Raw genomic sequence first — 16,841 nt, forward strand, 5'->3', positions numbered from 1 at the left:
AATACGGGACAAGAGCGGTCCCATATGGGACAAACCAATTTAGCCCAAAATATGGGATGTCCTGACTAATATGGGACAGTTGGCAACCCTAGTTAGGTGTTCTGGGAGCCTATTGGTAGTAGGATTGGGGCCTTCGAGATCAGACAATATTGGACAATGTGTAATCCAAGGTCCTGGGTCAGCAAGAGGTTGGATGAAAGGGAACATTGGGGAAGCTATCGAAAGGAGAAGCTGTCTGGAAATTGATGGAAGCTTTGCCCAAACTCCCAACACCGTACCAGGAAGGGTCTGGCCCACCAGGGTACTGTCCTCCATTAGGAGGTCAGGTGCACAACACAAGAATTTTGCACATGAGCCAACGAAATATGCCTGACATGTGCTCAGACATCCAGAATTAAATTCCTTGAAGTACGTTACCAGATTGTGATAGACTTTAGTTCCACTACACATACAAATCATTGTGCTTTGTGCTGGAATTCAATACCAAAGTGCTGCACTGGAAGGAGCCAGCTTTGTTGCATGCCACAGTAGAACTTGATGTGCCTGACCCAAATATTTATCTAGTTGCATCTCTCAGATGCTGATGTTGTGATTTTGGACCTTCACCTTTCGTGACCTTTATTAAAATTATGTTAAATAATTTTGTCGCATTTCTTTAACCACCAAGAGACTGCCTGCATGTTGTAATGTTGCCCAATGTTAATTATTAAAGTCATATTGGGTGACTATGTGCTCTGTACTTCAAATCTGCTGCTGTTTGTGTTGAAAGGAATAAATCAGCAGGTATTTATTCACAAAATGCTGGAGTAACTCAGCAGGTCAGGCAGCATCTCAGGAGAGAAGGAATGGGTGACGTTTCGGTTCGAGACCCTTCTTCAGACTGAAGGGTCTCGACCCGAAACGTCACCCATTCCTTCTCTCCCGAGATGCTGCCTGACCCACTGAGTTACTCCAGCATTTTGTTACTCCTTCGATTTGTACCAGCATCTGCAGTTATTTTCTTATACTACTTGGAATAAATCAGCAGGTTTTCAAGGTACAAGACACACAATTTGGTTCCCTGAAACCAGAGTGTTCTTTCTGATGGCTCTCTTCAGAAGGAAGAGACGTCTTCCTTCCTTTCATTTGTTTCAGAAAACTCTGCAGCAGTTCCTCCTTCGATGTCGTCAGATTGCTGAAGGGCACAGCGAGTCGGTGTTGATAGTGTTATCAGTGTGCACTGATCGACAGCTCCAAGGTGCCAATCAGTCACACCTCCCAGCTCTGCCGTCACAAGTGAGTGGAAGGAGCCTCTCCTAGTCAGAGTTGGTTAGCTGCTTGCTAATTACCTTGGCTTGGATACAAGGGTTTCAGGGCAGGATTCTCTGAGTCACTTCCTGTGCTTGTTGGGCCCCTATTCTTGCCTCAGTTCTGTCAGAGCAGTCAGTCTTCAGCCTGCTTGCCTGCCTTGCAGACTGTTTGTTAGAAGCCCCAACCACTTCACAAGCAGGAGAGAGCACAGCGAACGATTCAAGCATTTACCTTCAAAAGGAGCACTTTGATCAGTGACCTAAATTCACTGCTGATACTGTTTGGTAAGTGTCCAATTTTTTTTTTACTGTTTGAAATCTCCAGTCTACTGTGACCGCTGCTCGTGCTTATTGTCTGTAAATAGCAGACTGGAAGCTCTCTGGAGCTGCATGCCTTTGCAATGTTTCTCAAGTCTGCTGAATGAGTATTGTGCCCTGCAGAATACCTTGCTACAGGGTGGCCTTCTGCTTGTGTGAAGTCATTGGAATTACTGGTGGTTTAAAGCAGGGGAAGAAAGAAACTTAACAGCTCACATTTTGCTTTAGCTTCCAACATCTCCCTGACTACATGGGGAATGTAAAGTTTGCAACTTCAATCAAAGAGCAGCCTCTTCTTTTAGAATGGGTCAGTCTCCTGACCACTGCAATTACCCTATACTCCTTCAGGGCAAGTGGTCACGAATGAAGTAAAATACAATTAATAGACACACAAATCTCCAACACCATCTAACCTGGGGACTGGAGAACGAAGCTGCTGCTTTTTTTTAATGGGGAGATCAACAACGGTCTGACTTTGTCCTGATCCAAGGAGCCATGCTTTCTCTTCTACCCCGAATCACCCACTGGGTAATAAAGATGGGCAAAGGAAGGGGAAATTAAGGGGAAATTTCGTAAAACTGGACGGTCTTTGAAGCTTGTCTGCTGAATGTGAAGCAATAAACATCAGCTTTCAACAAAACGGCAGGCTGAGTCCTGAAAGTGCTGTCCTTCCCAGCTCCCGTTATCTCAAGTCTTGTATTAGATTACCAGTCCTGGAGCTTCCCTTGTCTTGTGAGAGCCAAAAGACGGAGGCAGCAGATGCTTCTGCAGGAGGTCAGGAAGTGGAGCCTGAAGCTGGTCACACTGACCCCAAACAACAATCAGCTCCCTACAATCACAACATACTGATTTTTTTTCCTATAAATGTGTGGATTTGAATAAATGTGAATTTCTGATGCATTGCCTTCCAGGTTATCTGTGCCAACTGCAAAAACTCTCAAGGTTTCAGAGGGGTTAGACAATTAATTGCAGTTTTGAATGAAAGCAGATTCCCCTGATCATTTAAAGATGGAGGTAAACTGAGATGCTGGGTTGTACTAGTCAAAATAAGGGCAACACCATGTGGTCTTACTTTCCTGAGGCAGGACTTGCTCTTTGTAACATATTATAATTTGCAAATTGAAGCTCTTTCCACAGTTCTCACACAACATTTCAAATATTCGGTGCGGTTTCAAATTAGATTTATTTGCTTTCAAAACAGGGTGATTTATACGATAATAGATATGGAGGAACATTCCACAGTCCCTCCAAGTATTTCAGACATCACTGTTTGTGGTAGTGGGGAGGGGGGGTGAGGGGTAGTGTTGCCGTTGATGTGGTACGAGACTGATGAAGCATGGGTTTACGTAAGCTTCCCCTGGGCGCCGTGTTAACGCAGACATTAGCTGCTGTGAGTGAGTGAGTGAAAACTGCATTAAAGGAGTGGACCCTGATGCTGATGCATTAACCAGCATTCTGCTAGAAATGATTAAACCACTAATGTCAAGCTGCCGTAAAACAGGGGTCACAGTATCACAATTCATGAACAAATAAAGAAACAATCACTCTTGGACATTGGTAATAATATTAACAGCACCACCAAAAATAACTGCTTTATTGCCTAAAACAGTTGGAGAAATTTTCAGTTATACCATTGAAATATATCATTATTACATACTGTAACAAAATGCAGGTAGGCACAGATAAGCTGGAAATAGAAACTTCAGTTTGTTACTTTTGCTAATTTTAATCTCTGTCTTTCCATGGGATATATTCGACCTTGTTTGTATCTCGAGTGTCGTCGGTGAACATAGGACTTGAGTGCAGTTCGGCCCCAGGTTACGGCAGAGTTCTATTGCTGAGAACTGTTCGTAACCAGGTCAGTTCGCAAGTCGGAAATAGAAACATAGAAACATAGAAAATAGGTGCAGGAGGTGGCCATTCGGCCCTTCGAGCCAGCACCGCCATTCATTGTGATCATGGCTGATCATCCACAATCAGTAACCCGTGCCTGCCTTCTCCCCACATCCCTTGATTCCACTAGCCCCCAGAGCTCTATTTAACTCTCTCTTAAATTCATCCAGTGATTTGGCCTCCACTGCCCTCTGTGGGAGAGAATTCCACAAATTCACAACTCTGGGTGAAAAAGTTCCTTCTCACCTCAGTTTTAAATGGCCTCCCCTTTATTCTTTAGGGGACTGTGGCCCCTGGTTATGGACTCGCCCAACATTGGGAACATTTTTCCTGCATCTAGCTTGTCTAGTCCTTTTACAATTTTATATGCAGCCGCAAACTGTTCCCGCTCAGCAGAAATGCCCTGAGCCCTGCCATAGCTGTCAAAGGCATCCTCCCAGTCTCCCAAATGCTCACTCGTATGTATGGGTTATACGCAAGTTTAGTTTAGTTTAGAGATACATCATGAAAACAGGCCCTTCAGCCCACTGAGTCCACGCCCACCATCCATCACCTGTTCACACTAGTTTGATGTTATCGTACTTTCTCATCCACTCCTTACGCACTGGGGGCAATTTACAGAGGCCATTTAATGTACAAACCCACATGTCTTTGGGATATGGGAGAAAACCGGAGTGGTCACAGACAGAACCTGCAAACTCCACACAGTCAGGATCAAACCCAGGTCTCTGATGCTCGAGGCACCCACTCTACCAGCTGTGCCACTGTGCCGAAGGTGGGTGTTTATAACCCTGGGAGGACTGCATCTAGTTTAGTTTAGTCTAGAAACACATGCCCTTCAGCCCACTGAGTCCACAACGACCAACTGTACACTGGGTCTATCCTACACTCTAGGGGCAATTTACAGAAACCAATTAGCCTTCAAACCTGCACGTCTTTTGAATGCGGGTGGAGACCTAAGCGCCAGGAGAAAACCTACACGGTCACAGGGAAAATGTACCAACTGCATACAGACGGCACACGTAGTCAGGATCGAGCCCAGGACTCTGGTGCTGTAAAATCAGCAACTCTACCGCTGCACTGTGTGGGAGGGGAAGTTAAAGCCATGCTGAAAGATGTCCTCACTTGTGTTTATGTTGCAATGGGGTGGTGGTGTGGGGCCGAATGGATCGCTTTCTCATCTCTAACCTGCGGTCACAGCAATGAATAGTGACATCCCCTCTGACTGTATTCTCGGGCTTGGTCACTCGAGCAGGGTTCGGTGACCTTCTTGAAATCTGTTTGACCATGGAATCATTGGAAGGCGATCCTTTAAAAAAAAATCTTTTTGCTGGCCAATGATCCAAACACCACAAATATCCAGCGGCCAACACTGAAGTTACAGCTAACCAAGTTACTAAATACAGCATGTGTTAACTCATTTTGTGGCTCTGGGCGGGATGTGATTTGCAACAAAAATAAAAAGAAACAACTTGTATTAACCTCAAATAAAGACAGTCAGTAGTTCAGTTTCCATATGTGAATTCATATGTGAATGTGAATTCCTTTACGAGGGCCTAACTTGTGTACAGCCTGTATATACGATGGAGCGTTTGGGAGACCAGTGGGACGGATTGGCCGGCTGCTGCAGGGCTGCAGGCATCTCGGCCGTGGGGGAACTCGATATGCGGCCGCATTTCAAACATGCAAACTGTTCGAGTTATGAACAGCTCACGGGGTCGGGACTCTCCTGTAACCTGGGGAGGAGCTGTTGACAAACCGAGTTAACAGTTCAAGTTAATGACTTTTCATCAGAGGGTTATAATAAAAAGGACATGTAATGTGAACTTAGCTCTTTTTCCTCAGATGCTGCCTGATCTGCTGAGTATCTCCAGCAATTTCTGCAATCTATTTTAACATTTGCACTGCCTTGCATCATACCTAAGTAGCATATAATAAGCACACGCATCCAAAGATATTTTTGTCACGTTTTTCTGCCTTCATTCTTTCATGAGTTTGTTCAAAAGATACTTTGCAAGTGTCCTGAGAAGTTGCTCTGTGCCACTGCAAGGCGTTCTGGATTATGACAAGGGGCCTACTGTAATCTCATTACCAGGGCTGTCAATTGTTATGCACCCCTGAATCGGCTCTGTGCAGACTCTCTGGAAACTAATAATCTCACAACTTCAAACTATTTAAGCTATTACTGGTAATCCCTTTGTTAAAATAGCTTCATAGGATTTGATGCAGAAATAAGATTTTCACAAAAACAATAATTACTTGTAATTTTCAAGTCATTTTTAGGGGGGAAAAAGGGGGATTAAAATGATATTCATTGACATGTCTTTACGCGCCTTAAATCTTTCTTAAGGTGCCCAGGTCATTAAAAAATGCCCGTGGAAGTACTGATTAAAAATGCTGTTTCTGCTGTCCCTTTAGGTTTTTGTGTTGCGGGGAAGATGTCATTTTGGCAGGTTGGTGAATAAGCAATTCCAGAATTATGTCCTGACAGAGTCAGTCATGTGTCATGCTAAAATACGTCCCTGATATATGCTTTCTCAGAAGACTAACAGTACCTGAGCAAGCCTTGTGTTTGAAGTCTGAAGAAGGGTCTCGATCCGAAACGTCAGCCATTCCTTCTCTCCTGAGATGCTGCCTGACCCACTGAGTTACTCCAGCATTTTGTGTCTAGCTTTGATTTGAACCAGCATCAGCAGTTATTTTCCTATACAAGCCTTGTGTTTTAATTGTTTGCATCTCAGAACAAACTTCTAAAACTCCTGCTGTGCAAGTGTTACTTGGTGATTAAGAGGTGTCTTTGAACAGCCTGAGATCTCTGTTTGTTCAGGGAGATTTCTTTTTAACCACTCCTTTGCCATCTTTTGTTCTTGGATGTTGTCGAATGAAAATATTATACCAATGCTCTTTCATGCCTTCTAACTTACTTGAACCTAAGAATCCCACAGGTCTCTTTTCCTTTCACGCCAACTCAACCAGAATAATGGACGTGAAAGTCAGCTCTTGACAATGTCCTGGGAAGTCTGTGCACTGATGGGGTCTGGCTGTAGGTGGGTGGCAAATATGCCCACCCACATACAAAATGGTTGCTGTGATAGGAGAGCTACCTTGCTTTTAATTTGCTTTCCTGTATTCCACGATGGTAATCGTATTGCCAAATCACGGAATCATGTCGTCATCAGGTGGCACCCATGGGGTGGCACCATGGCGCAGCGGTAGAGTTGCTGTCTTACAGCGCCAGAGACCCGGGTTAGATCCTGACTACGGGTGCCGTTTGTATGGAGTTTGTACGTTCTCCCCGTGACCTGCGGGGGCTTCTCTGGGAGCTCCAGTTTCCTCCCACACTCCAAAGACAAACCGGTTTGTAGGCTAATTGGCTTGGTAAAATGGTAAATTGTCCATAGTGTATAGAGGATAGTATTAGTGTTAGTGTGCGGGGATCACTGGCCGGACAGACTTATTGGGCCGAAGGGCCTCTGCACTGTATCTCTAAACTAAACTAAACTAAACCAATCAATGGGAGGCTCCATGTTCACAAGCAGTTCTGTGATCTTTATTCTGAATATCAGATCAAATTTCAATATTGTTCAAAGCAGAGGCTAACCATTAGATGAATAAAGGTGGACTGCATCAAAGATTTAAATGCCAGACCCTCGGGGAATGGGAGAATAGACCCTCAAGTAGCAGCTCCAAGTGGACTTCGTTCTAAGTCATAAATTTGGGTGAGGTCACTCACACATGTGGCTTTCATTATGGAACAGGTGCAGGCTTAAGGTGATGGTTCCCCATAAATCTTACTTGTCTGCCTCTAGCCTTTAATGTACAAAGGAGAGCAGAGGCTGGGTTTTTATGAGAGATGGAAGGTTAAGGAATGCTCCTGTTGAAACCTGACCCACATACAGTACATGTCATTTGTGGGCATGCAACCGCTAATCCCCCCTCCTACATTTACTGAGAGAATCTGTGTAGGGATGAAGTGTGCTGGGCATGAATTCCAGTTTGCTGGCCCAAGTGGCTGCTGTCCAGTGCTGGGCTTCATGCCAACTGGACTTTAAGTCTTTGTAGTATAATCCACTTCATAAAGTCACTCTGGCATTGAGTATGGAATTACGAAATGTTGGCAGTATGGACGTTAGTTAAAGGCATTCGCTGCATTTTTGACCTTGCCTGTTAAAGCTCTAGAGCTAAGTGAAAGAGGTCTACTGATAGTACAATTGGTTAAGTCATTCAATTTCACAGATTTGAAGGTCCCATATTCGACTACATTGGCTTGTATTATCTGTGACAGTTTTAAGCATAAAACAAATAGCTTGGAAAAAATGGAACAAACATCTCGAGAGTGGAGAGGGACAATTTCTGCACAAGGCTTTTATATAACGAATGTAAGAAGGACTGTGTTCAAGTCCAACATGATGCTGCAGGAACTGCAGAAGGCCCTGCAGCTACGTTTGGGACGACCCCATCATTCTCTGATAGTTTTGTAACATACCTTAAAATCATGGGAATGCCACAAGAAGGCACAAGTTTATAAAGTTAGCTATTTCTAAACTATTCAGAAATTGCTTTTGGCAAGTTTTCCTTTTATTCTTGATGTGTCCGTGACTCTGTTTTATAACATTCAGCTGCAGAACCTCTTTTACCAGATCATGTCTCTCCAGGTCTCAAATAACTGACTCTCGCGTTCTGATCAGGACCAAAATGTGGGCCTTGGATTTGGCTCAATGAAAGATTCTTAGCAGGAGAGAATCTGTTATTTGAATGTTTGCTTACAATCAACAGATTTTCTCTGATAACAGCTTGTGCAAAACAGTTCTATGTAACTGTTACGAGGCTCAAGTTAAGAGGCACTTGACTCTCAATGGAAAGGTTGTTCAAGGTCACCAAGTCAATCTCCCTCACTCTCAGTCCTTGTAGTTAGATCTAGCAAGACTTTCGAGAGGACACCTTCATTTGCAAAACAGCAAACCATGTGTCCGGTGTACTGTGCTTGCAAAATTATGCAACTAAAATTCCTACAGAGTTAATATTTCTTTTTCTCTTCATACCATGGTCTAGCCATTTGGATAGCAGTATGGCTCATAATATGTGTCGGAAGGAACTGCAGATGCTATTTTACACCATTAGATAGACACAAAATGCTGGAGTAACGCAGCATCTCTGGAGAAAAGGAATAGGTGACACTTCAGATCGAAACCCTTCTTCAGAATTCATAACAGTTTGATGTTACTTCAAATGGTGGCGGGTGATGTAGGGGAAATAAAATTTATAGATAGCTAATCCCATTTCATGGGCAGTTTTTTTAGATTGAATTGTTGAAATAGCACACATAGACACCACATTACTCCAATTTTAATTGCCTGATACCAATGGCATAAAAATTGGATGTTCTAATTAAATTAGATCAGGTAAAACGTCTATATTTTTTATGGCAAAATCTAGACATTTTGTTACATACACCGATGAGCCAAAACATTATGATCACATGCCTAATATGCTGTTGGTCCTCCGTGTGCTGCCAAAACAGCGCCGACCCACCGAGGCATGGACTCTACAAGTCCTCTGAAGGTGTCCTATGGTATCTGGCACCAAAACATTAGCAGCAGATCCTTCAAGTCCAGTAAGTTGCGAGGTGGAGCCGCCGTGGTTCGGACTTGTCAATCCAGCACATCCCACAGATGCTCAATCGGATTGAGATCTGGAGAATTTGGAGGCCAGGGCAACACCGTGAACACTGGCCTCCTCAAACCATGCTCCTCAAACCATTCCCGAACAATGTGTCCAATGTGGCAGGGCGCATTATCCTGCTGAAAGAGGCCACTGCCATCAGGAAATACCATCGTCATGAAGGGATGTACCTGGTCTGCAATGATGTTTAGGTAGGTGACACGTGTCAAATTGACGTCCACACGAATGGCCGGACCCAGGGTTTCCCAGCAGAACATTGCCCAGAGCATCACACTCCTCCACTGGCTTGTCGTCTTCCCACAGTGCATCCTGGTGCCATCACTTCCCCAGGTAAATGGCGCACACATACACGGCCATCCACGTAATCTAAAAGAAAACGGGACTCATCGGACCAGGCGACCTTCTTCCACTGCTTCAAGGTCCAGTTCCGACACTCGCGTGCCCAATGTAGGCGCTTTTGATGGTAGACAGGGGTCATCATGGGCACTCTGACCAGTCTGCGGCTACGCAGCCCCATACGCAGCAGGGTGCGATGCACTGAATTGTGACATGTTCTTCCCATGACCACCATTAAAATTTTCTGTGACTTGTGCCACAGGAGACCTTCGGTCGGTTCGGACCAGACGGGATAGCCTTTGTTGCCCTCTCGCATCGATGAGCCTTGGGCGCCCAACACCCAGTCCCCAGTTTGTGGTTTGTCCCTCCTTGGACCACTGTCAGTAGGTACTCACCATTGCTGCCCGGGAGCACCCCACAAGCCTTGCCATTTCAGAGATGCTCTGACCCAGTCGTCTGGCCATAATAATTTGGCGCTTGTCAAAGTCGCTCAGGTCTTTACTCTTGCCCATTTCGCCTGCATCCAACACATCAATTTCAAGAACTGACTGTTCACATGCTGCCTAATATATTCTGCCCCTTGACAGGTGCCATTGTAACAAGATAACAAGATTTCACCTGTCAGTGGTCATAATGTTTTGGCTCATCAGTGTATATATATGGTTTACTTCATGTAACAAAATGTTCAAATTTTGTCATTAAAAATATAGACGTTTTACTCTAGCCCAATTTAATTAGAACATCCAATTTTTTATGTTATTGGTATCAAGCAATTAAAATTGGTGCAATGTAGTTCTATTGTGTGTCATTTTAACAAAAGCTGTTTGAGTCTTTGATAAAACAATGAACTAAGTGTTTGCAACATGATTGCAATCAAATGTGTGTGGGATGGAGAAAAGATGTCAAGGTGAAGGTCAAGGTTTGATAAGACCCCACACACATTTGTGTGTGTTGGCCACAACTTTATGGACAGGAGTGAAATATTTTCGTACTTGAAGCATCTTCCAGCTCTAAGATTCTCTTTGAAATTATTTATACACCTGGAGTTCAAACTGAATTTCTGGAGTTAAAACTCAAGATGGAACATATATTATCAACTCCAGGTGTCTATGACAGTTAAGCATTCTTGACTCTTGACTCTTATTAGGCAAAACGGGGCGTGTTATTAAGTGTAATCTAATCCTAGATGTTTGCAAACTGCTCAAAGGTGGTAATTTAAGGTTTACAATATGATCTGGACTTCTCTTTTACTGACAAACATTTAGCTCACTTGCAGGTACATATTAGTACAACACAAACAAAATGTTAAGATTTTCAATGATACTTTGACTTGGCAATGTGAAATGGTGAATCAAAAATCACTCCAACTATCCCTCTTTGGCTGAATGCCAGTTGATAAAATGCTTCAAAATAAACGCAATACCTGTTCCACTGACTCCATGGTATGCTTATGCAATATATACTTCATGAGTGATAGGTATTGTGTGTGCGGTTTGTGTGATATGTGCAGTGTGCACTACATTAGATTAGATGTGGGTGCGGTATGTACTGCACTGTAATGAATGGCATGTTGGGACTTGGTCGGCAGTACATCATTCGAGTTTTTTGAATTAATCTTGCCATTGGCCTTGACTGTATATGGACCTATGATGAGGTTGGAATGTTCTCCCGATGGCTCGATTACTAATGACAGTGTGTCACTGATCCACACTGACCAGAAGGGTCACAATTGATTGAACTAAGCCAATGGACTTGTGCGTAAGAGGGAGCTTTGACAGCTCTAAATTAATCAGTCTGGTTACTCCCCCACCCCCCCCACCCCCCCCCCCCCCCCCCCCCCAGATCACAGTTCCTGCAAAAAAGTGTTTGTGCTGATGATCACATTAGCACTTTGGGTTCAACTGTGAAAGCCATATGATTGTCCCATCAATACCAAAAATAGGAATGCTCCTCACTCAGTGTTGCCCTTTCCAGAGGTATGACCATTGGGCAGCAATGAGAAATTGAGCTGGAATTTCAGGTATTGAAAGCCAGTCCATTAAAATTGGTCACAGCGACGATGGACACAAAGTGCTGGAGTAACTCAGCGGGTCAGGCAGCACCTCCAGAGAAAAATCACCTTGGGGTCACCAATGTGGCGCGTCGAAAAAGGCCCGAAATAAAGGCGAGGAGCCGGGTATTTCGGGAGGTTTGATTTTATTACGGTTGTCAGACTGCTGGAATGGCATCGCGCCCAAAACCTCGTCCTATATATCTGTAGCAAAGGGCCGCCCCCCCTGGACCGGTCCATTCCCGTGCCGAGGGGTCGGTAGTGGTATGGCCCGACCCTTGGGAGCCGCCACAGGGTGACGTTTCAGGACAGAACTCTTCTTCAGACTCAAACATCGCCCATCCTATTTCTACAGAGATGCTGCCTGAACCCGCTGAGCTATTCCAGCATTTTGTGTCTTATCTTCGGTATAACCCAGCATCTGTAGTTCCTTCCTACACAAATTTGTTCCAGTAGTCTGTTGCCAACACTATGAGAATATAATATATAGAAAGATGTATATGCTATTTTCGCACTTGGACTCGTGCAATGGAGAGGGTGCAAAGGGGATTTACCAGGAATTAAAATTACCAGGAATTACCAGGAACCAGGGCCTGGAATTAGTGTGTAACTATTAAAAGGAGAGTCTGGGTAGGCTGGTTGGTTTCCCTTGGAACGAAGGAGGCTTAGAGCTGACTTGATAGAGATATATAAAATCATGAGGGGTTAACTGGGAAAAAAAGTAAAAATCATTTCCCATGGTCATGGACATACATTTAAGATGAGAAGTATAAGTTTTAGAAGGGTTCCATGCAGGATTGTTTTCACACAGAGGGTGGCTGGAGTCTGGAATCCAGAGCTTTAAGGTAAGTTGGAGGCAGATACTCTCAAGATAGTTAAGAACCATCTGGAGGAACACTTGAATCGGCAAAACATAGAAGGCTACTGATGTAACGTGGACAAATGGGATTCGTGCAGCTAAATACAATGGACAGCATGAACTCTGTGGGCCAAAGGGCCTAGTTCTGTGCTTAGGGCTCTTATCACCCAACGACTGACCATTCGATAAATTCAGAGGTGATTTTTTTTGTTGCTTCAGTGTCACTTTCCTGTAATAACCTCACATCTTGTTTCCTTTAATATCCAGAACCTATTGATCTCTCCTTGAATTTACCCAGTGACTAAGAGTCATGTTGCAGACAAATGAAATCATTGAGTCTGTGCTAGCTCTTTGTAGTTCAACCTGGTCAGCACCATTTCCCCGTCCCCTCCCAGCAAGTTATTTATCTGGTGCCTGTGCAGTTCACTTTTGAAGTCACCGCCTCACTCTGCTCTCTCGACTCCCTCAGGCAGTGAGTTTTAGCTCAATACGAGTCTCTCTATAGCAAATAGCTTTACCTCACATGTCCTGTGTACCTCTCACCAATGGCTTTCAAAGTGGGTCTCATTAAAGGGAACATTTATTCACAAAATGCTGGAGTAACTCAGCAGGTCAGGCAGCATCTCAGGAGAGAAGGAATGGGTGACGTTTCGGGTCGAGACCCTTCTTCAGACTGAGAACAGTGAGCTAATTGGAAGAGTTTCTCTCTGCTCAATCTGTATCAGTCATGATCTTGCACACCTCTATCAAATCACTGCTCAACCTTCTTTGCTGAAGTTTTTCCAGTCTTTGACACAGTGGATGAGAATCTTCATGGCAACGTTCAGTTCAGTTTAGTTTATTGTCATGTGTACCGAGGTACAATGAAAAGCTTTTGTTGCGTGCTAACCCTCTCCAGAACCTTTCTATTCTATTTAAAGTGTGGTGACCGGAACTGGGTACAGTATTCCAGATTTTGCCTGGTCTGAATTTTATGGATTTCTTTCCTACTTCAGTGCTTCCATTTTGAAGCCCAGGATTCCCCGTGCTCGATTAACCATCGTCTCAACCTGCTGTGGCAACATCAAAGATTTATGGACCGGTAGAACAGATCTCTCTTTTCTTACGCTGAATTGGAAGAAAGTTATCACTTCACATGGAACGAGTGTCTGTGTCCCCAGTTTGTGAGGGTAAAGGGAAAGGTCACCCAAGGACAGAGAAGTTCTTCAATTTGAAGAGGGTCTTGACCCGAAACGTCACACATTCCTTCTCTCCAGAGATGCTGCCTGACCCGCTGAGTTACTCCAGGATTTTGTGTCTACCTTCGATTTAAACGCAGCAGCTGCAGTTTTTTTTTTCCCCCACAGAGGATGGAAATTGTGTGACCTTGAGCTTCTCGTTGCCTGCCCCTTTCATTCTCCATCTCACTCCCATTCTGACCTTCCTTTTATGCAGTTCCAGCGAGAGTCAATTTAAGCTCAAGGAACAACATTTTATTTTCTGTCTCCAACCCTCGTGGCTCAAATATCCAACCTTTCTCATTTGTATCAGGACCGGCATGTACTGGGGTTAGAGCAGGGAATGTTGGGGTCCTCACCAAGTTGGGCAACTCCTGTGACCACTGATGCCGAGTCAGCATTTTAGATCAATCGTCTTTATCGCTGAGGGGGTCATCAGCACATAGCAAGTTGCAGCAAGAGGAGAGAGAAACAAGCAGAATCAAGCAGGCCGGGCATGTGAGATACAGAACACATCAGTCATTGTTTCTGTTTCTCTATCCGCAGACACTGCTCAGCCCAGTGAGTGTTTCCAGCATTTCCAGTCTTTCGTTTAAACGTTCTGCTTCTCAGTCCCGGGCCAGATCTGATGTGGCTCAGTTTATCTCCCGCCACAGATGCTGCCTGACCTGCAAAACTTTTCTTATATTTCAAACTTGTAGCAGTTGCAAGAGGGGAAAATTGCAGCATTTCTTTTTCATTCGGAGGTTTATGGGGATATGGGCTAAATGAAGATAAATGGGACTTGCTTAGATGGGACATCTTGGTCAGCATGGACAAGGACTTCAGTCCTGTTTCCGTGCTAAATGACTCAAAGACCATGACTTGTTTCTTTCCCCTCTGTTCTCCTTGTAGTTACACTCCTTCCAGTCAAATTAACACCCTTTCCCAGTCATCACAAATCAGTGTCCTCCATTTTCCCTTGGTCTCTACACATTGGCAGACATTGAACTTGTCACGGTGCTGAGGTGAATCATCAGGGCATTGACTGGGATGGAACATTTCAGTTCTGAAGAGAGGCTGGGTGAGCTTTCCTTGGAACAGAGGAGGCTGAAGACGGATCTCAACAGAGTAATTATGAGAAGCATATAGAGGCTAAATGGGAAGAAACCTTTTCCCATGGTAGCGGTGCCTATGGCATTTAAAAATATGGAGTAAGATTTGGAGGAGATTAGAGTAAGAACTATTTTTTTATCGAGAGGGTGGTTGAAATCTCGACACACTGCCTGAAGGGATGAAGGAGGCAGAAAATATAAAAAACATCTGGAATAGCATGTGAATCTCCAAGGCACAATCTCGAAGGCTACAGACCAAGTGCTGACAGGTAGCGATAGGTACTTGATGGTCAGCAGAGTCATGGTGGGCTGAAAGACCCGTTTCTGTACCTCCTGAGTCTACTTAACTGTCCCTTCACCTTCTCTGCAACCTAAAACATGTCCATTTTGTAAAATTTCTCGAATTCTGATGGAAGATCACTGACCTGAAACATTAAGTCTATTTCTTCCCCCACAGATGTACAAAGCTGCTGAATATTTCAAATATTTTCAGTTATTTTTCCTATTTACAGCATCTTCAGTGTTTTGGTTTTAGTTTAGTTTAGAGATACAACACAGAAACAGGCCCTTCGGCCCACCAATTGTGCGCCGACCAGCGATCACCCCGCACATTAACACTATCCTGCACATACTAGGGACTATTTACACATAGAGCAAGCCAATTAACCTACAAGCCTGTATGCCTTTGGAGTGTGGGTGGAAACCGAAGATCTCTGAGAAAACCAACGGGGAGAACGTACAAACTCTGTACAGACAGCACCCGTAGTCAGGATCGAACCCGGGTCTCTAGCGTTGCAAATGCTGGCAGGCAGCAACTCTACCGCTGCGCCACCGTGCCACCCATCACTCCAAAAAAACCCCTGCTCATTTAGCTCATTGCCCTTTGTGGAACTTAGCTCTGGGTAGAGAAACTGTTGGATTTCTTCATTACAGCAGTGACTATAAGTCCACCTTATGGTCTATGAGGCACTTTAACATAACCTGCAGATGGTGAAAGGTGTTCTTTCTTCCATGTTCATGCTTAAATAAGTTGGCAGCAATAGATTTAGATTTAGATTTTTTAGATTTAGAGATACAGCGCGGGAACAGGCCCTTCGGCCCACCGGGTCCGCGCCGCCCAGCGATCCCTGCACATTAACACTATCCTACACAGACTAGGGCCAATTTTTACATTTGCCCAGCCAATTAACCTACAAACCTGTACGTCTTTGGAGTGTGGGAGGAAACCGAAGATCTCGGAGAAAACCCACGCAGGTCACAGGGAGAACGTACAAACTCCGTATTGACGGCGCCCGTAGTCAGGATCGAACCTGAGTCTCCGGCGCTGCATTCGCTGTAAGGCAGCAACTCTACCGCTGCGCCACCGTGCCATCGTTCACAAGATTGTCATAAAACAGAAAAAGCTATTGATACTCATCAGATCACCCAGCATCTGTGGAGAGAAAAACAGACCTAATGTTTCAGGTCCATGACTTTTCATCAGAAATAGAAAAGTGAGAAAACAACTGTGTTTATTGTAGCAGGGGAGGAATTGCAAGAATATTTAAATGACACAAATTATACTAATACCATCCAAGAGAGGGAATTGAATGCTTGTTAATTACAGATAATCAGCCCGATGGAATTACAGGGTCATACAGCACGGTAACAGGCCCTTCGGCCCAACATGTCCATGCCAACCAAGATGAACCTCTAAACCAGTCTCATTTGGCCCATATTCCTCTAAATCTTTCCTATCCATGTACCTGTCCAAGTGTCTTTTAAATGTCCCTACCCTTAACTGTCTCCTCTGACAGCTCATTCCATACACGTACTACCTTAGAGTCATAGAATGATACAGTGTGGGAACAGGCCCTTCGGCCCAACTTGCCCACACCGGCCAACATGTCCCAGCCACAGTAGTCCCACCTGCCTGCGCTTGGTCCACATTCTTCCAAACTTGTCCTCTCCATGTAAGTGACCTGTAGGGTTGCCAACTGTCCCGTATTAGCCGAGACATCCTGTAGTTTCGGCTAAATTGGTTTGTCCCGTACGGGACCGCCCTTATCCCGCATTAGTAGGGTTCCCAACTTCCTCACTCCCAAATAAGGGACAAAGGGTGAC

General features: G+C 44.5%; 1 protein-coding gene and 1 long non-coding RNA gene across 3 annotated transcripts in view; both read left to right on the forward strand.

Annotated features, from left to right (window-relative positions):
• LOC144606793 (uncharacterized) overlaps positions 1-16,841 on the forward strand; it is a 538,285-nt gene that overhangs the window by 206,912 nt on the left and 314,532 nt on the right. The window lies entirely within an intron of this gene.
• fhl3a (four and a half LIM domains 3a) overlaps positions 1,418-16,841 on the forward strand; it is a 105,963-nt gene continuing 90,539 nt past the window's right edge. The window contains exon 1 of one of the 2 annotated variants that reach the window (XM_078422918.1): positions 1,418-1,574. The gene's annotated coding sequence lies outside the window, so the exon portion shown is untranslated. Of the gene's footprint in view, positions 1,575-3,377; positions 3,466-16,841 lie in introns of those variants that run through there. The other variant, XM_078422919.1, reaches the window with a different exon arrangement.

The sequence above is a fragment of the Rhinoraja longicauda genome, chromosome 27 (genome assembly GCF_053455715.1).
Source record: "Rhinoraja longicauda isolate Sanriku21f chromosome 27, sRhiLon1.1, whole genome shotgun sequence".
NCBI classification, from domain to species: domain Eukaryota; kingdom Metazoa; phylum Chordata; class Chondrichthyes; order Rajiformes; family Arhynchobatidae; genus Rhinoraja; species Rhinoraja longicauda.